Source organism: Heptranchias perlo, chromosome 20 (assembly GCF_035084215.1).
Source record: "Heptranchias perlo isolate sHepPer1 chromosome 20, sHepPer1.hap1, whole genome shotgun sequence".
NCBI lineage: Eukaryota > Metazoa > Chordata > Chondrichthyes > Hexanchiformes > Hexanchidae > Heptranchias > Heptranchias perlo.
Genome location: NC_090344.1, coordinates 4,569,589 through 4,593,240, shown reverse-complemented (window position 1 = coordinate 4,593,240; position 23,652 = coordinate 4,569,589). Strand labels below are relative to the sequence as shown.

Below are 23,652 nucleotides of genomic sequence, written 5' to 3'. Positions count from 1 at the left end.
CTCTATCTTTCCTGTAGCATCTGTACCCTGGAACATTGAGCTGCCAGTCCTGCCCCTCCCTTAGCCATGTTTCAGTAATAGCTATAACATCCCAGTCCCATGTACCCATCCATGCCCTGAGTTCATCTGCCTTGCCCATCAGACTTCTTGCATTGAAATAAATGCAGTTTAATCTAGACTTCCCTTGGTCTTTGCCCTGCTTTCTCAGACCATCTGTCCGGTCATGTTCTGTACACTCTCCCTTACTGCCTTTTGTTTCTGTCACCACTTTATTTCCCACTGACTTCCTGCATCGGTTCCCATCCCCCTGCCACATTAGTTTAAACCCTCCCCAACAGCACTGGCAAACACTCCCCCTAGGACATTGGTTCCAGTCCTGCCCAGATGCAGACCGTCCAATTTGTACTGGTCCCACCTCCCCCAGAACCGGTTCCAATGGCCCAGGAATTTGAATCCCTCCAGCTTGCACCATCTCTCAAGCCACGTATTCATCTTAGCTATCCTGTCATTCCTACTCTGACTAACCCGTGGCACTGGTAGCAATCCTGAGATTACTACCTTTGAGGTCCTACTCTTTAGTTTAACTCCTAACTCCCTAAATTCAGCTTGTAGGACCTCATCCTGTTTTTTACCTATATCGTTGGTGCCTATATGCACCACGACAACTGGCTGTTCACCCTCCCCCTCCAGAATGTCCTGCAGCCGCTCCGAGACATCCTTGACCCTTGCACCAGGGAGGCAACATACCATCCTGGAGTCTCGGTTGCGTCCGCAGAAACGCCTGTCTATTCCCCTTACAATCGAGTCCCCTATCACTATAGCTCTGCCACTCTTTTTCCTGCCCTCCTGTGCAGCAGAGCCAGCCACGGTGCCATGAACCTGGCCACTGCCACCTTCCCCTGGTGAGCCATCTCCGCCAACAGTATCCAAAACGGTATACCTGTTTTGGAGGGAGATGACCGCAGGGGACCCCTGCACTGCCTTCCTACTCTTCCTCTGTCTGTTGGTCACCCATTCACTATCTCCCTCAGTAATTTTTATCTGCGGTGTGACCAACTCACTGAACGTGCTATCCACGACTTTCTCAGCATCGCGGATGCTCCAAAGTGAGTCCATCCGCAGCTCCAGAGCCGTCAAGCGGTCAAACAATAGCTGCAGCTGGACACACTTCCCGCAGGTGAAGGAATCAGGGATACAGGAAGGAGCCCTGAATTCCCACATCCCACAAGAGGAACATGACACGGCGCTGGGATCTCCTGCCATGACTTAACCCTTAAATTAGCTTAAGAACAACTACAATGTCAAGAGAAAAAAAAAGGAAAGAAAAACTACTTACCACTCCCTTTAAGGAGTTTACTCCTTTAAATTGTTCTCAATTTAGAGAATGTTAACTACACTAGGGACCTTGATTCACTAAAAAATAAACGCTACTTCCTAGAAGACCTGCAGACCTTCCCTTTCCTTTTACTTCAGTTACTGTGGATAAGGAGAAATACTCACCTGAACCTACTCACCAATCAGGTGCCTCCCCTGTGTCGCGTCCCGATCTGATTCCTGACGTCACTTCGAACTCGGTCGCAGCTCCGCTCGGCTCCTCTCAGCGCTCTGAAATCCCGCCTTTTATCGGACCCTCCCTCCGCTCGGCTCGGCTCCTCTCAGCTGTTCTCAGCGCTCTGAAATCCCGCCATTTGTCGGACGCTCCCTCCGCTCCGCTCGGCTCCTCTCAGCGCTCTGAAATCCCGCCTTTTATCGGACGCTCCCTCCGCTCGGCTCGGCTCCTCTCAGCTGTTCTCAGCGCTCTGAAATCCCGCCTTTTATCGGACGCTCCCTCCGCTCGGCTCGGCTCCTCTCAGCTGTTCTCAGCGCTCTGAAATCCCGCCTTTTATCGGACGCTCCCTCCGCTCGGCTCGGCTCCTCTCAGCTGTTCTCAGCGCTCTGAAATCCCGCCTTTTCTCCGACGCTCCCTCCGCTCCGCTCGGCTCCTCTCAGCTGTTCTCAGCGCTCTGAAATCCCGCCTTTTCTCCGACGCTCCCTCCGCTCCGCTCGGCTCCTCTCAGCTGTTCTCAGCGCTCTGAAATCCCGCCTTTTATCGGACGCTCCCTCCGCTCCGCTGAGGTAGTATATTACCTCATTTTCATTACCGGTAATGAACCACTGCAGCCACTGCAGAATTCGGTGCCACCCACAGCCGATCGGCCATCCTTTCAGACCTCTTCTATGCATCCAATCACGTTTTCTATTCCGATGTAGAGAAATGTCGAGTTGCACACTCACTATTTCCTCCGTTCTCTTTCGCAAACATATCACTGAACCAAACTTCACAAGTCGCTCAGGAAAAATAATTCAGTTCAAAATCATTAGCTTCCGAAGGACCTGCGAGGACAGACTGACCAAACCTGCGTTCAGTCGTGAAGCGTGTGGGTGTGTTGTGATCCTAAGGGACAGAGACAGGCCTGCGACACACAGCGAAGGCAGGAACTCAGAAATGTGGCCATAAATGGGCAGACAGTCAGTCACAGTCATTGATTCTGACACAACGGTAGTTGTTCAGTCAGTCGGGGAGCGAGGCCTGCAGCCAGCAAACAAAAAGCCTGGCCTGAGAATAAGGCCGAGACCCAATCAGACGGATAAACAGACAGACAGATAGACAGACAGACATCTGACTCAACGTCAAAACGCAGCGTGATCGAATCACGTTGCGGTGATATCATTTTCACAGCAGCTCAGGGTCCTGCCCACAGGTTTTATAGCGGGGCAGTGTTTTATGGATGGGCTGTTGATTGTTCGTAAAATAATATTGATCGGAATTTAATTTGTTACATTAAAGTGCTCTTTGTTTGTTAATTTTGATCTATATCCTCGAAGGTATATACAGAAACAAGTAACAATGTTTAAGGGATGTGGTTTATTCAATATTCGTTGTAAAACCCTGTCAGCTGGTGTAAAAATAAACACAAACTACCCAACACGCGGGTAAGCCCATAAAGCTAAGATGTACACATGGCCGGTTAGCTCAGTTGGTTAGAGCGTGGTGCTAATAACGCCAAGGTCGCGGGTTCGATCCCCGTACGGGCCATAAGCTTCCTATTGCAATATTTTGGTAACTTTTAAAAGTTTGGCAGACTTGAGAAACAAGCGAATCCACACAAAATGTCATGTGGTCAATTTTTTGGAGTAACATCCATTAATATGTTTTCTGATCTATCTTTTTGAGGTCCAAAGTGGACGGCCTCAAACTTGCTTACGTTGAAATCCATTTGCCGCAGTTTTGCCCATTCACTTAATCTAGTGATATCTCTCTGTAATCTCATTCTTCCATCCAAACTGCTTATAATTCTGTCTATCTTTGTGTCATCGGCAAACTTGGATATGTTGTTCTCGATCCCGTCATCTAATATCAATGAGACCGCCTAAATTGGGGTAAATTCACATTCAGCTTCAATCTCCACATCATCTTGAGACATTTTATTTACTCCGTGTGTGTTGCGCCTTGGAAACTTCTGCACTTTGTCCTCTGGAGCTCAAATATAATTCAATTCGAACAACTGCAAAGATGTCAGAATCCAATTGGTGACTTTTCACTAAAAAGCAGTGAGATAACAGGGCTCGTCCGGGATTTGAACCCGGGACCTCTCGCATATTCCATTAGAAAAACGCCCAAAGCGAGAATCATACCCCTAGACCAACGAGCCGCTTGCTAGAAAGCTCTGCAGCCGGTCTAAAATTTCACCATAGTCTTCAGCGGATCGGCTATCCTTTCCAACCGCTTCTGTCCACCCAATCTCGTTTTCTATTCCTATTTGCATCAATATCAAGTTGTACACTACCTATTTCCAGTCACCAATATTAGCCTCTCTTTACTAAATTCGTTTACAATGTACGACTTGTTTTTTCAAATAATACTTTTCAGAATTAGTTAATCTCAAGCTACATTGGCATCTGTCTCGGCATCGTCAGAGTATACAAGCTACCATAAGTATATTTTTCTCACATTGCTGTTTCCTTTCACTGTGAGGGCGAAGAGACAAAAATGTGGAGACATTAGCTACGAATTTATCAGCTGGGTTGCACCTTTACTTTTCCGACCGTCTCAATCTTTTTTTTCCTTCGCCTTTCCCTGCTGGTGTTGCAGGTTCGATCAGCCTTTACCGTTCCAGGAAGCCTGAGAAGTCCATCAGGGGACAACATCGAGACAAGAGACAAGGAGAGATAGTGAGATTCATCTAAATAAAGTCGCTTATAAATGGGTGGTTCTGCAAAGTAGCAGAATTTTAGTTGCAGATTGGGCAAGATTCTTTCTTGTGTATTTGAATTTTGCAAGAGTACATTGGGCACCCAATTAAAAGCGCCGGCCACGTTCGAGTATCTCTCATGCTCTGAGAGAGATAAATGAAGTGAGTTAGATCCAGTTCATTCATTTGAGCATTGAACGGATCTTTAAACAATAATTCAGCGAGCAGAAATCAAACCTGCGAAGGAAAACTCCATTTGATCTTGAATTTAACGCTTCAACCACTCGGCGATCGCAGCGGCACATGGCAGTACTTGCATGGCTGTGGATGCCACTTTAAACTGCCAGTTGCTTCAAACGATGCCCGATAGACCGGCGTTGTCTTGTAGCTTTCCCAGGAGCTTCATTTGATTCGGTGGGTCAAGTTTGGGAAATTGAATGATTTTCAGCGGCAGCTTGTGGTAGTATATTACCTCATTTTCATTACCGGTAATGAACCACTGCAGCCACTGCAGAATTCGGTGCCACCCACAGCCGATCGGCCATCCTTTCAGACCTCTTCTATCCATCCAATCACGTGTTCTATTCCGATGTAGAGAAATGTCGAGTTGCACACTAACGATTTCCTCCGTTCTCTTTCGCAAACATATCACTGAACAAAGCTTCACAAGTCACTCAGGAAAAATAATTCAGTTCAAAATCATTAGCTTCCGAAGGACCTGCGAGGACAGACTGACCAAACCTGCGTTCAGTCGTGAAGCGTGTGGGTGTGTTGTGATCCTGAGGGACAGAGACAGGCCTGCGACACAGAGCGATGGCAGGAACTCAGAAATGTGGCCATAAATGGGCAGACAGTCAGTCACAGTCATTGATTCTGACAGTCGGGGAGCGAAGCCTGCAGCCAGCAAACAAAAAGCCTGGCCTGAGAATAAGGCAGAGACCCAATCAGACGGATAGACAGACAGACATCTGACTCAACGTCAAAACGCAGCGTGATCGAATCACGTTGCGGTGATATCATTTTCAAAGCAGCTCAGGGTCCTGCCCACAGGTTTTTTTGCGGGGCAGTGTTTTATGGATGGGCTGTTCATTGTTAGTAAAATAATATTGATCGGAATTTAATTTGTTACATTTAAGTGCTCTTTGTTTGTTAATTTTGATCTACATCCTCGACAGTATATACAGAAACAAGTAACAATGTTTAAGGGATGTGATTTATTCAATATTCGTTGTAAAACCCTGTCAGATGGTGTAAAAATAAACACAAACTACCCAACACGCGGGTAAGCCCATAAAGCTAAGATGCACACATGGCCGGTTAGCTCAGTTGGTTAGAGCGTGGTGCTAATAACGCCAAGGTCGCGGGTTCGGTCCCCGTACGGGCCATAAGGTTCCTATTGCAATATTTTGGTAACTTTTAAAAGTTTGGCAGACTTCAGAAACAAGCGAATCCACACAAAATGTCATGAGGTCAATTTTTTGGAGTAACATCCATTAATATGTTTTCTGATCTATCATTTTGAGGTCCAAAGTGGACGGCCTCAAACTTGCTTACGTTGAAATCCATTTGCCGCAGTTTTGCCCATGCACTTAATCTGGTAATATCTCTCTGTAATCTCATTCTTCCATCCAAACTGCTTATAATTCTGTCTATCTTTGTGTCATCGGCAAACTTGGATATGTTGTTCTCGATCCCGTCATCTAATATCAATGAGACCGCCTAAATTGGGGTAAATTCACATTCAGCTTCAATCTCCACATCATCTTGAGACATTTTATTTACTCCGTGTGTGTTGCGCCTTGGAAACTTCTGCACTTTGTCCTCTGGAGCTCAAATATAATTCAATTCGAACAACTGCAAAGATGTCAGAATCCAATTGGTGACTTTTCACTAAAAAGCAGTGAGATAACAGGGCTCGTCCGGGATTTGAACCCGGGACCTCTCGCATATTCCATTAGAAAAACGCCCAAAGCGAGAATCATACCCCTAGACCAACGAGCCGCTTGCTAGAAAGCTCTGCAGCCGGTCTAAAATTTCACCATAGTCTTCAGCGGATCGGCTATCCTTTCCAACCGCTTCTGTCCACCCAATCTCGTTTTCTATTCCTATTTGCATCAATATCAAGTTGTACACTACCTATTTCCAGTCACCAATATTAGCCTCTCTTTACTAAATTCGTTTACAATGTACGACTTGTTTTTTCAAATAATACTTTTCAGAATTAGTTAATCTCAAGCTACATTGGCATCTGTCTCGGCATCGTCCGAGTATACAAGCTACCATAAGTATATTTTTCTCACATTGCTGTTTCCTTTCACTGTGAGGGCGAAGAGACAAAAATGTGGAGACATTAGCTACGAATTTATCAGCTGGGTTGCACCTTTACTTTTCCGACCGTCTCAATCTTTTTTTTCCTTCGCCTTTCCCTGCTGGTGTTGCAGGTTCGATCAGCCTTTACCGTTCCAGGAAGCCTGAGAAGTCCATCAGGGGACAACATCGAGACAAGAGACAAGGAGAGATAGTGAGATTCATCTAAATAAAGTCGCTTATAAATGGGTGGTTCTGCAAAGTAGCAGAATTTTAGTTGCAGATTGGGCAAGATTCTTTCTTGTGTATTTGAATTTTGCAAGAGTACATTGGGCACCCAATTAAAAGCGCCGGCCACGTTCGAGTATCTCTCATGCTCTGAGAGAGATAAATGAAGTGAGTTAGATCCAGTTCATTCATTTGAGCATTGAACGGATCTTTAAACAATAATTCAGCGAGCAGAAATCAAACCTGCGAAGGAAAACTCCATTTGATCTTGAATTTAACGCTTCAACCACTCGGCGATCGCAGCGGCACATGGCAGTACTTGCATGGCTGTAGATGCCACTTTAAACTGCCAGTTGCTTCAAACGATGCCCGATAGACCGGCGTTGTCTTGTAGCTTTCCCAGGAGCTTCATTTGATTCGGTGGGTCAAGTTTGGGAAATTGAATGATTTTCAGCGGCAGCTTGTGGTAGTATATTACCTCATTTTCATTACCGGTAATGAACCACTGCAGCCACTGCAGAATTCGGTGCCACCCACAGCCGATCGGCCATCCTTTCAGACCTCTTCTATCCATCCAATCACGTGTTCTATTCCGATGTAGAGAAATGTCGAGTTGCACACTAACGATTTCCTCCGTTCTCTTTCGCAAACATATCACTGAACAAAGCTTCACAAGTCACTCAGGAAAAATAATTCAGTTCAAAATCATTAGCTTCCGAAGGACCTGCGAGGACAGACTGACCAAACCTGCGTTCAGTCGTGAAGCGTGTGGGTGTGTTGTGATCCTGAGGGACAGAGACAGGCCTGCGACACAGAGCGATGGCAGGAACTCAGAAATGTGGCCATAAATGGGCAGACAGTCAGTCACAGTCATTGATTCTGACAGTCGGGGAGCGAAGCCTGCAGCCAGCAAACAAAAAGCCTGGCCTGAGAATAAGGCAGAGACCCAATCAGACGGATAGACAGACAGACATCTGACTCAACGTCAAAACGCAGCGTGATCGAATCACGTTGCGGTGATATCATTTTCAAAGCAGCTCAGGGTCCTGCCCACAGGTTTTTTTGCGGGGCAGTGTTTTATGGATGGGCTGTTCATTGTTAGTAAAATAATATTGATCGGAATTTAATTTGTTACATTTAAGTGCTCTTTGTTTGTTAATTTTGATCTACATCCTCGACAGTATATACAGAAACAAGTAACAATGTTTAAGGGATGTGATTTATTCAATATTCGTTGTAAAACCCTGTCAGATGGTGTAAAAATAAACACAAACTACCCAACACGCGGGTAAGCCCATAAAGCTAAGATGCACACATGGCCGGTTAGCTCAGTTGGTTAGAGCGTGGTGCTAATAACGACAAGGTCGCGGGTTCGGTCCCCGTACGGGCCATAAGGTTCCTATTGCAATATTTTGGTAACTTTTAAAAGTTTGGCAGACTTCAGAAACAAGCGAATCCACACAAAATGTCATGAGGTCAATTTTTTGGAGTAACATCCATTAATATGTTTTCTGATCTATCATTTTGAGGTCCAAAGTGGACGGCCTCAAACTTGCTTACGTTGAAATCCATTTGCCGCAGTTTTGCCCATGCACTTAATCTGGTAATATCTCTCTGTAATCTCATTCTTCCATCCAAACTGCTTATAATTCTGTCTGTCTTTGTGTCATCGGCAAACTTGGATATGTGGTTCTCGATCCCGTCATCTAATATCAATGAGACCGCCTAAATTGGGGTAAATTCACATTCAGCTTCAATCTCCACATCATCTTGAGACATTTTATTTACTCCGTGTGTGTTGCGCCTTGGAAACTTCTGCACTTTGTCCTCTGGAGCTCAAATATAATTCAATTCGAACAACTGCAAAGATGTCAGAATCCAATTGGTGACTTTTCACTAAAAAGCAGTGAGACAACAGGGCTCGTCCGGGATTTGAACCCGGGACCTCTCGCAGATTCCATTAGAAAAACGCCCAAAGCGAGAATCATACCCCTAGACCAACGAGCCGCTGGCTAGAAAGCCCTGCAGCCGGTCTAAAATTTCACCATAGTCTTCAGCCGATCGGCTATCCTTTCCAACCGCTTCTGTCCACCCAATCTCGTTTTCTATTCCTATTTGCAGCAATATCAAGTTGTACACTACCTATTTCCAGTCACCAATATTAGCCTCTCTTTACTAAATTCGTTTACAATGTACGACTTGTTTCTTCAAATAATACTTTTCAGAATTAGTTAATCTGAAGCTACATTGGCATCTGTCTCGGCATCGTCAGAGTAAACAAGCTACCATAAGTATATTTTACTCACATTGCTGTTTCCTTTCACTGTGAGGGCGAAGAGACAAAAATGTGGAGACATTAGCTACGAATTTATTAGCTGGGTTGCACCTTTACTTTTCCGACCGTCTCAATCTTTTTTCCTTGACCTTTCCCTGCTGGTGTTGCAGGTTCGATCAGCCTTTCCCGTTCCAGGAAGCCTGAGAAGTCCATCAGGGGACAACATCGAGACAAGAGACAAGGAGAGATACTGAGATTCATCTAAATAAAGTCGCTGATAAATGGGTGGTTCTGCAAAGTAGCAGAATTTTAGTTTCAGATTGGGCAAGATTCTTTCTTGTGTATTTGAATTTTGCAAGAGTACATTGGGCACCCAATTAAAAGCGCCGGCCACGCTCGAGTATCTCTCATGCACTGAGAGAGATAAATGAAGTGAGTTAGATCCAGTTCATTCATTTGAGCATTGAACGGATCTTTAAACAATAATTCAGCGAGCAGAAATCAAACCTGCGAAGGAAAACTCCATTTGATCTTGAATTTAACACTTCAACCACTCGGCGATCGCAGCGGCACATGGCAGTACTTGCATGGCTGTAGATGCCACTTTAAACTGCCAGTTGCTTCAAACGATGCCCGATAGACCGGCGTTGTCTTGTAGCTTTCCCAGGAGCTTCATTTGATTCGGTGGGTCAAGTTTGGGAAATTGAATGATTTTCAGCGGCAGCTTGTGGTGGTATATTACCTCATTTTCATTACCGGTAATGAACCACTGCAGCCACTGCAGAATTCGGTGCCACCCACAGCCGATCGGCCATCCTTTCAGACCTCTTCTATCCATCCAATCACGTTTTCTATTCCGATGTAGAGAAATGATGTGGAGATGCCGGTGATGGACTGGGGTGGACAAATGTAAGGAATCTTACAACACCAGGTTATAGTCCAACAAATTTATTTTAAAATAAATTTGTTGGACTATAACCTGGTGTTGTAAGATTCCTTACAGATGTAGAGAAATGTCGAGTTGCACACTAACTATTTCCTCCGTTCTCTTTCGCAAACATATCACTGAACAAAACTTCACAAGTCACTCAGGAAAAATAATTCAGTTCAAAATCATTAGCTTCCGAAGGACCTGCGATGACAGACTGACCAAACCTTCATTCAGTCGTGAAGCTTGTGGGTGTGTTGTGATCCTAAGGGACAGAGACAGGCCTGCGACACAGAGCGATTTGGAACTCAGAAATGTGGCCATAAATGGGCAGACAGTCTGTCACAGTCATTGATTCTGACACACGACCCGGCAGTTGTTCAGTCAGTGGGGGAGCGAGGCCTGCAGCCAGCAAACAAAAAGCCTGGCCTGAGAATAAGGCAGAGACCCAATCAGACGGAGAGACAGACAGACATCTGACTCAACGTCAAAACGCAGAGTGATCGAATCACGTTGCGGTGATATCATTTTCAAAGCAGCTCAGGGTCCTGCCCACAGGTTTTATAGCGGGGCAGTGTTTTATGGATGGGCTGTTCATTGTTAGTAAAATAATATTGATCGGAATTTAATTTGTTACATTTAAGTGCTCTTTGTTTGTTAATTTTGATCTACATCCTCGACAGTATATACAGAAACAAGTAACAATGTTTAAGGGATGTGATTTATTCAATATTCGTTGTAAAACCCTGTCAGATGGTGTAAAAATAAACACAAACTACCCAACATGCGGGTAAGCCCATAAAGCTAAGATGCACACATGGCCGGTTAGCTCAGTTGGTTAGAGCGTGGTGCTAATAACGCCAAGGTCGCGGGTTCGGTCCCCGTACGGGCCATAAGGTTCCTATTGCAATATTTTGGTAACTTTTAAAAGTTTGGCAGACTTCAGAAACAAGCGAATCCACACAAAATGTCATGAGGTCAATTTTTTGGAGTAACATCCATTAATATGTTTTCTGATCTATCATTTTGAGGTCCAAAGTGGACGGCCTCAAACTTGCTTCCGCTGAAATCCATTTGCCGCAGTTTTGCCCATGCACTTAATCTAGTAATATCTCTCTGTAATCTCATTCTTCCATCCAAACTGCTTATAATTCTGTCTATCTTTGTGTCATCGGCAAACTTGGATATGTGGTTCTCGATCCCGTCATCTAATATCAATGAGACCGCCTAAATTGGGGTAAATTCACATTCAGCTTCAATCTCCACATCATCTTGAGACATTTTATTTACTCCTTGTGTGTTGCGCCTTGGAAACTTCTGCACTTTGTCCTCTGGAGCTCAAATATAATTCAATTCGAACAACTGCAAAGATGTCAGAATCCAATTGGTGACTTTTCACTAAAAAGCAGTGAGACAACAGGGCTCGTCTGGGATTTGAACCCGGGACCTCTCGCATATTCCATTAAAAAAACGCCCAAAGCGAGAATCATACCCCTAGACCAACGAGCCGCTTGCTAGAAAGCCCTGCAGCCGGTCTAAAATTTCACCATAGTCTTCAGCCGATCGGCTATCCTTTCCAACCGCTTCTGTCCACCCAATCTCGTTTTCTATTCCTATTTGCAGCAATATCAAGTTGGACACTACCTATTTCCAGTCACCAATATTAGCCTCTCTACTAAATTCGTTTACAATGTACGACTTGTTTCTTCAAATAATACTTTTCAGAATTAGTTAATCTGAAGCGACATTGGCATCTGTCTCGGCATCGTCAGAGTATACAAGCTGCCATAAGTATATTTTACTCACATTGCTGTTTCCTTTCACTGTGAGGGCGAAGAGACAAAAATGTGGAGACATTAGCTACGAATTTATCAGCTGGGTTGCACCTTTACTTTTCCGACCGTCTCAATCTTTTTTTCCTTGACCTTTCCCTGCTGGTGTTGCAGGTTCGATCAGCCTTTCCCGTTCCAGGAAGCCTGAGAAGTCCATCAGGGGACAACATCGAGACAAGAGACAAGGAGAGATACTGAGATTCATCTAAATAAAGTCGCTGATAAATGGGTGGTTCTGCAAAGTAGCAGAATTTTAGTTGCAGATTGGGCAAGATTCTTTCTTGTGTATTTGAATTTTGCAAGAGTACATTGGGCACCCAATTAAAAGCGCCGGCCACGCTCGAGTATCTCTCATGCACTGAGAGAGATAAATGAAGTGAGTTAGATCCAGTTCATTCATTTGAGCATTGAACGGATCTTTAAACAATAATTCAGCGAGCAGAAATCAAACCTGCGAAGGAAAACTCCATTTCATCTTGAATTTAACGCTTCAACCACTGGGCGATCGCAGCGGCACATGGCAGTACTTGCATGCATGGCTGTAGATGCCACTTTAAACTGCCAGTTGCTTCAAACGATGCCCGATAGACCGGCGTTGTCTTGTAGCTTTCCCAGGAGCTTCATTTGATTCGGTGGGTCAAGTTTGGGAAATTGAATGATTTTCAGCGGCAGCTTGTGGTAGTATATTACCTCATTTTCATTACCGGTAATGAACCACTGCAGCCACTGCAGAATTCGGTGCCACCCGCAGCCGATCGGCCATCCTTTCAGACCTCTTCTATCCATCCAATCACGTTTTCTATTCCCATGTAGAGAAATGTCGAGTTGCACACTAACTATTTCCTCCGTTCTCTTTCGCAAACACATCACTGAACAAAACTTCACAAGTCACTCAGGAAAAATAATTCAGTTCAAAATCATTAGCTTCCGAAGGACCTGCGAGGACAGACTGACCAAACCTGCATTCAGTCGTGAAGCTTGTGGGTGTGTTGTGATCCTAAGGGACAGAGACAGGCCTGCGACACAGAGCGATTTGGAACTCAGAAATGTGGCAATAAATGGGCAGACAGTCTGTCACAGTCATTGATTCTGACACACGGCCCGGCAGTTGTTCAGTCAGTCGGGGAGCGAGGCCTGCAGCCAGCAAACAAAAAGCCTGGCCTGAGAATAAGGCAGAGACCCAATCAGACGGATAGACAGACAGACATCTGACTCAACGTCAAAACGCAGCGTGATCGAATCACGTTGCGGTGATATCATTTTCAAAGCAGCTCAGGGTCCTGCCCACAGGTTTTATAGCGGGGCAGTGTTTTATGGATGGGCTGTTCATTGTTAGTAAAATAATATTGATCGGAATTTAATTTGTTACATTAAAGTGCTCTTTGTTTGTTAATTTTGATCTACATTCTCGACAGTATATACAGAAACAAGTAACAATGTTTAAGGGATGTGATTTATTCAATATTCGTTGTAAAACCCTGTCAGATGGTGTAAAAATAAACACAAACTACCCAACACGCGGGTAAGCCCATAAAGCTAAGATGTATACATGGCCGGTTAGCTCAGTTGGTTAGAGCGTGGTGCTAATAACGCCAAGGTCGCGGGTTCGATCCCCGTACGGGTCATAAGGTTCCTATTGCAATATTTTGGTAACTTTTAAAAGTTTGGCAGACTTGAGAAACAAGCGAATCCACACAAAATGTCATGTGGTCAATTTTTTGGAGTAACATCCATTAATATGTTTTCTGATCTATCTTTTTGAGGTCCAAAGTGGACGGCCTCAAACTTGCTTACGTTGAAATCCATTTGCCGCAGTTTTGCCCATTCACTTAATCTCGTGATATCTCTCTGTAATCTCATTCTTCCATCCAAACTGCTTATAATTCTGTCTATCTTTGTGTCATCGGCAAACTTGGATATGTGGTTCTCGATCCCGTCATCTAATATCAATGAGACCGCCTAAATTGGGGTAAATTCACATTCAGCTTCAATCTCCACATCATCTTGAGACATTTTATTTACTCCGTGTGTGTTGCGCCTTGGAAACTTCTGCACTTTGTCCTCTGGAGCTCAAATATAATTCAATTCGAACAACTGCAAAGATGTCAGAATCCAATTGGTGACTTTTCACTAAAAAGCAGTGAGACAACAGGGCTCGTCTGGGATTTGAACCCGGGACCTCTCGCAGATTCCATTAGAAAAACGCCCAAAGCGATAATCATACCCCTAGACCAACGAGCCGCTTGCTAGAAAGCCCTGCAGCCGGTCTAAAATTTCACCATAGTCTTCAGCCGATCGGCAATCCTTTCCAACCGCTTCTGTCCACCCAATCTCGTTTTCTATTCCTATTTGCAGCAATATCAAGTTGTACACTACCTATTTCCAGTCACCAATATTAGCCTCTCTTTACTAAATTCGTTTACAATGTACGACTTGTTTCTTCAAATAATACTTTTCAGAATTAGTTAATCTGAAGCGACATTGGCACCTGTCTCGGCATCGTCAGAGTACACAAGCTACCATAAGTATATTTTACTCACATTGCTGTTTCCTTTCACTGTGAGGGCGAAGAGACAAAAATGTGGAGACATTAGCTACGAATTTATCAGCTGGGTTGCACCTTTACTTTTCCGACCGTCTCAATCTTTTTTTCCTTGACCTTTCCCTGCTGGTGTTGCAGGTTCGATCAGCCTTTCCCGTTCCAGGAAGCCTGAGAAGTCCATCAGGGGACAACATCGAGACAAGAGACAAGGAGAGATCCTGAGATTCATCTAAATAAAGTCGCTTATAAATGGGTGGTTCTGCAAAGTAGCAGAATTTTAGTTTCAGATTGGGCAAGATTCTTTCTTGTGTATTTGAATTTTGCAAGAGTACATTGGGCACCCAATTAAAAGCGTCGGCCACGCTCGAGTATCTCTCATGCACTGAGAGAGATAAATGAAGTGAGTTAGATCCAGTTCATTCATTTGAGCATTGAACGGATCTTTAAACAATAATTCAGCGAGCAGAAATCAAACCTGCGAAGGAAAACTCCATTTGATCTTGAATTTAACGCTTCAACCACTCGGCGATCGCAGCGGCACATGGCAGTACTTGCATGGCTGTAGATGCCACTTTAAACTGCCAGTTGCTTCAAACGATGCCCGATAGACCGGCGTTGTCTTGTAGCTTTCCCAGGAGCTTCATTTGATTCGGTGGGTCAAGTTTGGGAAATTCAATGATTTTCAGCCGCAGCTTGTGGTAGTATATTACCTCATTTTCATTACCGGTAATGAACCACTGCAGCCACTGCAGAATTCGGTGCCACCCACAGCCGATCGGCCATCCTTTCAGACCTCTTCTATCCATCCAATCACGTTTTCTATTCCGATGTAGAGAAATGTCGAGTTGCACACTAACTATTTCCTCCGTTCTCTTTCGCAAACATATCACTGAACCAAACTTCACAAGTCACTCAGGAAAAATAATTCAGTTCAAAATCATTAGCTTCCGAAGGACCTGCGAGGACAGACTGACCAAACCTGCGTTCAGTCGTGAAGCTTGTGGGTGTGTTGTGATCCTAACGGACAGAGACAGGCCTGCGACACACAGCGAAGGCAGGAACTCAGAAATGTGGCCATAAATGGGCAGACAGTAAGTCACAGTCATTGATTCTGACACACGGCCCGGTAGTTGTTCAGTCAGACGGTGAGCGAGGCCTGCAGCCAGCAAACAAAAAGCCTGGCCTGAGAATAAGGCCGAGACCCAATCAGACGGATAAACAGACAGACAGATAGACAGACAGACATCTGACTCAACGTCAAAACGCAGCGTGATCGAATCACGTTGCGGTGATATCATTTTCACAGCAGCTCAGGGTCCTGCCCACAGGTTTTATCGCGGGGCAGTGTTTTATGGATGGGCTGTTGATTGTTAGTAAAATAATATTGATCGGAATTTAATTTGTTACATTAAAGTGCTCTTCGTTTGTTAATTTTGATCTACATCCTCGACAGTATATACAGAAACAAGTAACAATGTTTAAGGGATGTGGTTTATTCAATATTCGTTGTAAAACCCTGTCAGCTTGTGTAAAAATAAACACAAACTACCCAACACGCGGGTAAGCCCATAAAGCTAAGATGTGTATATGGCCAGTTAGCTCAGTTGGTTAGAGCGTGGTGCTAATAACGCCAAGGTCGCGGGTTCGATCCCCGTGCGGGCCATAAGGTTCCTATTGCAATATTTTGGTAACTTTTAAAAGTTTGGCAGACTTGAGAAACAAGCGAATCCACACAAAATGTCATGAGGTCAATTTTTTGGAGTAACATCCATTAATATGTTTTCTGATCTATCTTTTTGAGGTCCAAAGTGGACGGCCTCAAACTTGCTTACGTTGAAATCCATTTGCCGCAGTTTCGCCCATTCACTTAATCTAGTAATATCTCTCTGTAATCTCATTCTTCCATCCACACTGCTTATAATTCTGTCTATCTTTGTGTCATCGGCAAACTTGGATATGTGGTTCTCGATCCCGTCATCTAATATCAATGAGACCGCCTAAATTGGGGTAAATTCACATTCAGCTTCAATCTCCACATCATCTTGAGACATTTTATTTCCTCCGTGTGTGTTGCGCCTTGGAAACTTCTGCACTTTGTCCTCTGGAGCTCAAATATGATTCAATTCGAACAACTGCAAAGATGTCAGAATCCAATTGGTGACTTTTCACTAAAAAGCAGTGAGATAACAGGGCTCGTCCGGGATTTGAACCCGGGACCTCTCGCATATTCCATTCGAAAAACGAGCCGCTTGCTGAAAAGCCCTGCAGCCGGTCTAAAATTTCACCATAGTCTTCAGCCAATCGGCTATCCTTTCCAACCGCTTCTGTCCACCCAATCTCGTTTTCTATTCCAAAATACAGCAATATCAAGTTGTACACGACCTATTTCCAGTCACCAATATTAGCCTCTCTTTACTAAATTCGTTTACAATGTACGACTTGTTTTTTCAAATAATACTTTTCAGAATTAGTTAACCTGAAGCAACATTGGCATCTGTCTCGGCATCGTCAGAGCATACAAGCTACCATAAGTATATTTTACTCACATTGCTGTTTTCTTTCACTGTGAGGGCGAAGAGACAAAAATGTGGAGACATTAGCTGCGAATTTATCAGCTGGGTTGCACCTTTACTTTTCCGACCGTCTCAGTCTTTTTTTCCTTTACCTTTCCCTGCTGGTGTTGCAGGTTCGATCAGCCTTTCCCGTTCCAGGAAGCCTGAGAAGTCCATCAGGGGACAACATCGAGACAAGAGACAAGGAGAGATAGTGAGATTCATGTATATAAAGTCGCTTATAAATGGGTGGTTCTGCAAAGTAGCAGAATTTTAGTTGCAGATTGGGCAAGATTCTTTCTTGTGTATTTGAATTTTGCAAGAGTACATTGGGCACCCAATTAAAAGCGCCGGCCACGCTCGAGTATCTCTCATGCTCTGAGAGAGATAAATGAAGTGAGTTAGATCCAGTTCATTCATTTGAGCATTGAACGGATCTTTAAACAATAATTCAGCGAGCAGAAATCAAACCTGCGAAGGAAAACTCCATTTGATCTTGAATTTAACGCTTCAACCACTCGGCGATCGCAGCGGCACATGGCAGTACTTAATCTAGTAATATCTCTCTGTAATCTCATTCTTCCATCTACACTGCTTATAATTCTGTCTGTCTTTGTGTCATCGGCAAACTTGGATATGTGGTTCTCGATCCCGTCATCTAATATCAATGAGACCGCCTAAATTGAGGTAAATTCACATTCAGCTTCAATCTCCACATCATCTTGAGACATTTTATTTCCTCCGTGTGTGTTGCGCCTTGGAAAGTTCTGCACTTTGTCCTCTGGAGCTCAAATATAATTCAATTCGAACAACTGCAAAGATGTCAGAATCCAATTGGAGACTTTTCACTAAAAAGCAGTCCGATAACAGGGCTCGTCTGGGATCTCTCGCACATTCCATTAGAAAAACGCCCAAAGCGAGAATCATACCCCCGAGACCAACGTGCCGCTTGCTAGAAAGCCCTGCAGCCGGTCTAAAATTTCACCATTGTCTTCAGCCGATCGGCTATCCTTTCCAACCGCTTCTGTCCACCCAATCTCGTTTTATATTCCTGCAGACAGCAATATCAAGGTGTACACTAACTATTTCCAATCACTAATATTAGCCTCTCTTTCCTAAATTCGTTTCCAATGTACGACTTGTTTTTTCAAATGTTACTTTTCAGATTTAATTAATTTGAAGCTACGTTGGCATCTGTCTCGGCATCGTCAGAGTATACAAGCTACCATAAGTATACTTTACTTCCATTGCTGTTTTCTTTCACTGTGAGGACGAAGAGATATAAATGTGTCGACATTAGCTACGAATTTATCAGCTGGGTTGCACCTTTACTTTTCCTAACGTTTCTGTCTTTTTTTTCATTTCCTTTCGCTGCTGGTGTTGCAGGTTAGATCAGCCTTTACCGTTCCAGGAAGCCTGAGAAGTCCATCAGGGGACAAATTGGAGACAAGAGACAGGGAGAGATGGAGAGATACATGTAAATAAAGTCGAGTATAAATGGGTGGTTCTGCAATGTAGCAGAATTTTAGTTGCAGATTGGGAGCGATTCTTTCTTGTGTATTTGAATTTTGCAAGAGTACATTGTGCACCCAATTAAAATTATTTTCGAAATTGTAATAGATATCGAGACAGCTGTTCCATTGATCGCTGCAATCTGAAACGTTAGCTCGGTGAATTAGTTGTTCAACCAACCAACCAACCGTCGTGTTTCTGTGGCGCAATTGTTTAGCGCGTTCGGCTGTTAACTGAAAGGTTGGTGGTTCGAGCCCACCCGGGGACAATGAGGAGCTTTTCCCTGAACATTCGTTGTTTCGCGTTTCGGATGTGTGTTCAGTTGGCATGAAAATATGCCGTTAACGTTGCCAGCTGAACTTCCGCCATTTAATCTGCTGTCGGATGACAGGTGTCTGAACAATGTCCAAAAAACCGAGAATGGCTTGAAGGACAAGGTTGAAAATGGAGGGCTCACGATAAAAGTGAAATGCTGTTCACCTTCCGACAGGTTTCAGTTTATTTGTGAGAAATCGTTAAAGGATCCTGAAGCGCTCCCTCAGTTAACAAAAGTAGCTCTTAGCCGCATTTTTGCCGCAGCAACAAATCCATCAGTTTTTCTCTGTTACCCAGCTCCCCGAGTGAGTGAGGCCGTGACAGCAGCAACATTCTCCGGCTCCGCTCTCTCCAATCACCCGCTGCCGGCGGAAAGCAGCGAATGCAGTCTCAGACAGCGCATTACTGTGGAACCCTGGGAGACAATTTCCCACTGAAACAGATTGGAGTTGTGCTGAACTTTGAGTCTGTCGCGTGTCCGTGACGAGGTTCAGGTTGATTTCATCGATTCGTTTTCTTTTATCTCAGAAGCGCAGCAGGAGAAAACCGGAACTGAGAATCAAATTGTCCCTGTAGGTGATGAATTCAAGAGAATGTCGCTCCAAGCAGATCTGTGAAAGTCGCAGTGCAACCGCACAGAAGTTCCAAATACTCTGGCCTGGTGTCACCTCGCTCAAACCGTCTCTTTCGCTTATGATATTTCACGAGTGCAAAGCGTCCCCCGCTTCACTGAAGCTGCAATCGACATTTTCTTCTAGATGCCATGTCATGGGCCAAATAAAGGATGTGCACAGTTGCTGCTGAGAACAAATTACAAAGTAGCAGAAGTTCATCAAACTTGCACCATTGAAAGTCCTGGGTGGAGGTTTAGAGGATGCGATTGTGGGAAGAGTTTTATTGCAAATTTAACAGACCCTCACGTGAATTGCCGGGATGTCCAGAGCACCGAAAAAGCTCAGTCAGACTGAAGATCTGAAGGGTTCAATCCCGGGTTTCAGGAGCCTTTTCTCTCCCTCTCTGTTATCTTGATACCTCCTCCGTGCCCTTTACATTCTCTGATAGGCTAGGAGTGCCCCTTACCCACTGACACACCCTGACTCTCCCTGATAACATCCGGCAGTCCCTTGCCCGAACTGTCAACTTCTGAGAGTGCCGTTAACTCTTTGATACCTCATAGCCTCATACCCCTTGATAACCCCTGAGAAGCCCTTTGATTCCCTGACAGCCTCTGGAATCCCTCGCCTCACCGGATCGACACTAAGAAACCCTTAGACTCCCTGATTCTTTCTCAGGAGCCATTAACCTCTCTGATACCCAAGCGCGATGTAATGACACATGTGGATCTACCAGTCTGTGTTAAGGATGAGAGCCACAGATTGTTAGCTCCCATTCCTCCGAAGTGCTGCGTTCATCGAGAGGGAAATCGCATCTACATTTATGTGATTTTCAAAGAAAAATAAAACATTGCATGTACAGAAAACAGAAATAGCTCAGATGGGGTAGCGTTAGAATTAAAATCTAGAGATACTTTGTTCAATCTGCGCTGAAGGCGGTCTTTTTATTTCTCTCTCGGTTGGCGGAATCCATAATGAGGGGTCTTAATCTTGAAATTGGAGACAGACCAATCAGGCAAGAAATCAGGAATTACTTTACCAAACAAAATACGGCCGAAAGCTGGAACTCCCTCGGCCATAAGGATGTGGATTGTGGCTCAATTCAAATTTTCAAGACTGATATTGGTCGATCTTTTCTCGGTTCGGGTACCAAAGGATATGGATCCAAGGCGGGGAAGTAGAGTTGAGTTGCAGATCACCTCATGATCCAATTGAATGGCGCAGCAGGAAGAGGGGCTGAGTGGCCCTCTCCTGTTCCGATGTTCCTCCGCTGCTCAGCGTGGTGCTGGATGACGTGTCAAAGGCATCAGACTGACTCCAGAATGAAAAGCAGGTGTTCAGAAGTAGATACCCTGAGATTGCAGAACGAACGGAACCCCTGCAGCAAAGCCAACAGCTGTCTCTCTACAACAATAGAATGGGAAGAATTTTACCAACCAGCCCGGCTAGCTCAGTCGGTAGAGCATGAGACTCTTAATTTCAGGGTCGTGGGTTCGAGCCCCACGTTGGGCGATTTGTGTTCTATTTGTCACAATTGGTGATAAAAGTATCAAATTGCAACCTCTTTTCTCGAGTGAATGAAATCCAGTTAAAAAAAAACAGACACAACACTGAGCTGTGTGAAATAAAACCATGAGCGTTGCCAAACATCCAGTCCCTCCCGATTCTACCTTCCTATTCCCTCCACATGGGACACGGCAGATTATCGGTTCAATCGACTTCATTTTTTGCTGTTATCAAAAATGTTGAAGGTTAGAAATTGTAATATTTAGAAGATGACATCTCTGGATCCATTCGCCTCTGTGATACCTCCTGAGTCCCCCTTACCCTCTTTGATTCTCCCTGAGCTCCTTATCTTCCCTGATGCGCTCTGATCCATACTCAGAGAGTCCATGATCCTCTTTGAACTTTGTCAGCGCTCTTAACCTTTTCTGATACCCACTGAGTGCCATATACACAGATCCGCTCTGAGCCCCCTTACACTCTCTCAGACTCGGCAGTCCTTCCCCTCTCTCAGTTCTTAATACACTCTCCGATTCCCTCTGACAGTCCCTTCCCCTCTCTGTGCCCCCTGACACTTTCTGATGACATCTGACAGTCCCTTCCCCGCTCTGAGATCCCCTTACACTCTCTGATACCCTCTGACAGTCCCTTCCCCTCTCTGAGATCCCCTTGCCCCGATGGATCGCCACTAAGAAGCCATTAGGCTCCCTGATACCTTCTCAGAACCCATTACCCTCCCTGATATCCAAGTGCGATGTAATTTCACAGGTGGATCGACCGGTCTGTCTTAAGGATGAGATCCAGAATGTGTTCGGTCGCTGCTACTTCCGCCTCTCCGAATCTGAGAGCTCTATCGGCGATCGGTACCGAACTGCTCCTATAAACAGGGTGTGGGTTTATGAGCGCGCTGTTGATTTATAAACCGTGTCAGGTTATATACGAGTGCGATGTTAATACATGAACTGTGGGTGAGTATATATGACCCACAACAATGTGGTTGATTCTTCATTGCCCTCTGAAAAGGCCTAGCAAGCCACTCAAGTTGTAAAATCTCGCTCATAAAAGTCATAATTAGAATAAAACCGGACGGACGCCCCTGCATCGGACCACTAGGCACTGGACACGACAAAGGCAAACCAAGCCCAGTCGACCCTGCAATGTCCTCCTCACTAACATCTGGGGACTTGTGCCAAAATTGGGAGAATTGTCCCACAGACCAGTCAAGCAACTGCCTAACATAGCCATACTCACAGAATCATACCTTTCAGCCAACGTCCCAGAATCTTCCATCACCATCCCTGTGTATGTCCTGTCCCACCGGCAGGACAGACCGACCAGAGGTGGCGGTGCAGTGATATACAGTCAGAAAAGAGTGGCCCTGGGTGTCCTCAACATTGACTCTGGACCCCATGAAATCTCATGGCATCAGGTCAAACATGGGCAAGGAAAGCTCCTGCTGATTACCACCTACCGCCCTCCCTCAGCTGGTGAATCAGTCCTCCTCCATGTTGAACACCACTTGGGGGAAGCACTGAGGGTAGCAAGGGCACAGGATGTACTCTAGATGGAGGACTTCAATGTCCATCACCAAGAGTGTCTCGGTGGTATCACTGCTGACTGAACTGGCCGAGTCCTGAAGGACATAGCTGCCAGACTGGAACTGCGGCAGGTGGTGAGAGAACCAACACGAGGGGAAAAGTTACTTGACCTCGTCGTCACCAATCTACCTGTCACAAATGCATCTGTCCATGACAGTATTGGTAGGAGTGACCACCGCACCGTCCTTGTGGAGACGAAGTACCGTCTTCGTGTTGAGGATACCATCCAACGTGTTGTGTGGCACAATCAGCGTGCAAAATGGGATAGATTCAGAACAGATCTGGCAACTCAAAACTGGGCATCCATGAGGCGCTGTGGGCCATCAGCAGCAGCAGAATTGTATTCCAGCATAATCTTTAATATCTTGACACTGCATATTCCTCACTCTACCATTCATAAACAAGCCAGGGGATCAACCCTGGTTCAATGTGGAGTGCATAAGAGCATGCCAGGAGCAGCATCAGGCGTACCGAAAAAATTGGTGCCAACCTGGTGAAGCTAAAACTCAGGACGACATGCATGCTAAACAGCGGAAGCAACATGCTATAGACAGATCTAAGCGAATCCAGAAACAACGGATCGGATCAAAGCTCTGCAGTCCTCCCACATCCAGTCGTGAATGGTGGTGGACAATTAAACAACTAACGGGAGGAGGAAGCTCTGTAAACAGCCCCATCCTCAATGATGTCGGAGTCCAGCATGTGAGTGCAAAAGACATGGCTGAAGCGTTTGCAACCATCTTCGGGAAGAAGTGCGCAGTGGATGATCCATCTCAGCCTCCTCCCGATATCTCCACCATCATATAAGCCAGTCTTCAGCCAATTCGAATCACTCCACGTGATATCAAGAAACGGCTGAGTGCACTGGATACAGCAAAGGCTATATGCCCCGACAACATCCCGGCTGTCGTGCTGAAGGCTTGTGCTCCAGAACGAGTTGCGCCTCTAGCCAAACTATTCCAGTACAGCTACAACACTGGCATCCACCCGACAACGAGGAAAATTGCTCAGGTATGTCCTGTCCACAAAAAGCAGGACAAATCCAATCCGGCCAATTACCGCCCCATCAGTCTACTCTCAATCATCAGCAAAGTGATGGAAGGTGTCGTCGACAGTGCTGTCAAGCGCCACTTACTCACCAATAACCTGCTCACCGATGCTCTGTTCGGGTTCAGCCAGGACCACTCGGCTCCAGACCTCATTACAGCCTTGGT

General features: G+C 45.1%; 11 non-coding genes across 11 annotated transcripts; 8 read left to right on the top strand and 3 right to left on the bottom strand.

The window, feature by feature from the left end:
* Positions 1-3,002: 3,002 nt before the first annotated feature.
* Positions 3,003-3,076, top strand: trnai-aau (transfer RNA isoleucine (anticodon AAU)). The gene has a single exon. It is a non-coding gene; the product is annotated as a tRNA-Ile (tRNA).
* A 526-nt stretch (positions 3,077-3,602) lies between these two features.
* Positions 3,603-3,692, bottom strand: trnap-ugg (transfer RNA proline (anticodon UGG)). The gene is given in 2 exon segments: positions 3,603-3,638; positions 3,657-3,692. It is a non-coding gene; the product is annotated as a tRNA-Pro (tRNA).
* Positions 3,693-5,543: 1,851 nt separating this feature from the next.
* On the top strand, positions 5,544-5,617 carry trnai-aau (transfer RNA isoleucine (anticodon AAU)). The gene has a single exon. It is a non-coding gene; the product is annotated as a tRNA-Ile (tRNA).
* Positions 5,618-6,143: 526 nt separating this feature from the next.
* On the bottom strand, positions 6,144-6,233 carry trnap-ugg (transfer RNA proline (anticodon UGG)). Its single transcript is given in 2 exon segments — positions 6,144-6,179; positions 6,198-6,233. It is a non-coding gene; the product is annotated as a tRNA-Pro (tRNA).
* Positions 6,234-8,084: 1,851 nt separating this feature from the next.
* Positions 8,085-8,158, top strand: trnai-aau (transfer RNA isoleucine (anticodon AAU)). Its single transcript has one exon. It is a non-coding gene; the product is annotated as a tRNA-Ile (tRNA).
* A 526-nt stretch (positions 8,159-8,684) lies between these two features.
* trnap-ugg (transfer RNA proline (anticodon UGG)) lies at positions 8,685-8,774 on the bottom strand. The gene is given in 2 exon segments: positions 8,685-8,720; positions 8,739-8,774. It is a non-coding gene; the product is annotated as a tRNA-Pro (tRNA).
* Positions 8,775-10,789: 2,015 nt separating this feature from the next.
* trnai-aau (transfer RNA isoleucine (anticodon AAU)) lies at positions 10,790-10,863 on the top strand. The gene has a single exon. It is a non-coding gene; the product is annotated as a tRNA-Ile (tRNA).
* A 2,490-nt stretch (positions 10,864-13,353) lies between these two features.
* Positions 13,354-13,427, top strand: trnai-aau (transfer RNA isoleucine (anticodon AAU)). Its single transcript has one exon. It is a non-coding gene; the product is annotated as a tRNA-Ile (tRNA).
* A 2,506-nt stretch (positions 13,428-15,933) lies between these two features.
* trnai-aau (transfer RNA isoleucine (anticodon AAU)) lies at positions 15,934-16,007 on the top strand. Its single transcript has one exon. It is a non-coding gene; the product is annotated as a tRNA-Ile (tRNA).
* Positions 16,008-18,602: 2,595 nt separating this feature from the next.
* Positions 18,603-18,676, top strand: trnan-guu (transfer RNA asparagine (anticodon GUU)). Its single transcript has one exon. It is a non-coding gene; the product is annotated as a tRNA-Asn (tRNA).
* Positions 18,677-20,776: 2,100 nt separating this feature from the next.
* trnak-cuu (transfer RNA lysine (anticodon CUU)) lies at positions 20,777-20,849 on the top strand. The gene has a single exon. It is a non-coding gene; the product is annotated as a tRNA-Lys (tRNA).
* The last annotated feature ends 2,803 nt before the right edge of the window (positions 20,850-23,652 follow it).